The sequence below is a fragment of the Apium graveolens genome, chromosome 2, assembly GCF_009905375.1.
Source record: "Apium graveolens cultivar Ventura chromosome 2, ASM990537v1, whole genome shotgun sequence".
NCBI lineage: Eukaryota > Viridiplantae > Streptophyta > Magnoliopsida > Apiales > Apiaceae > Apium > Apium graveolens.
The window spans coordinates 304088421-304089532 of record NC_133648.1 but is presented as its reverse complement, the minus strand read 5'-3'; positions in this window follow the sequence as shown (position 1 = coordinate 304089532).

Genomic DNA, 1112 nt, shown 5'->3' with positions numbered 1-1112 from the left:
AAGGGAAGCTTGCCCCGAATTGGGAAGGGCCATACAGAGTCAAGAGTGTTCAAGGTAGGGGAACCTACAAGCTAGAGACGATGGATGGTTTTGAAGTCCCGAGAACTTGGCATGCACAAAACCTGAAGGTTTACTATGTGTAGAGCAGCTGGATACGATTCTCACTCGTCAGGATGGCGAGTAGGTTGAAAAGCACCTTGAAGCTTTGCTTGCTTAGGATTTATATGTTTTAGTTTTATTACGAAGTTTATTAAGACTTGTGTAAGGGACGAATCCCAGACAATTTTATGAAATTCATGAGTTCCTCAAAGTATGTTTGTGGCCTAACAAATAAAAACCAAATGCATGGATGCAAGCATAAAAGGTGATAAACAAAATAAGATCAGATAAATATTATAAGAAATTTGATAAATAAAGTCTCGAAAATAAGACAAGCCACGCAGGGCTGAAAAAGCTCTAAGGAGCTGAGGTGCCCTCGGCATCCATATCATCGTCCTCTCCGCTCTCGCTGGATGTCTCTGTCGTCTCGGAGGAGGAAGAGCTATCGTTCTCAGCTGGTCTGGAAGAAGACTCGGGAGGAGGAAGGAGTGGATCCTGAGGAACACGATCTGAGACAACTACTCGGGTACGAAACCTCTGTAGCAAAGCCCCGTCATCAGGGCAGACATAGTCCGCCGGGTTAATATCAGGACAAGCCTCGTTCACGGTCCCTAGGGCCGTGTCCCAACCAGTCCTAAAAAACCCGGGGAAGACTGAATCATCCCTAATCCTCATGGATTGGGAAAACTCCTTCGAGTCCAGATAGTTGTCTATAGCTTTATCCTTTTCCGCCCGAAGTACCACTAGCTCGGCGTTGGACTCTTCGAGTTCTTCCTCCTTGCGCTTGAGCTTCTTCTTTAGGGTAGCATATTTCTTCTGTTGCCTCCTGAGGGCATTATCGGCCTTATCAGAATCCCGCTTCCAAGACTCGGTTTGCCTCACAGCGCCTTGAAAATAGGCGTTAGACTAAAACATAGCAATCAACAAAGTACAAGGCGAGAAAACGCTATAAGAATGAAAGATAAGTTCAAAAGAGAGAAGGCATACCGAAGCCAGAGATTGGGCTCCCATGA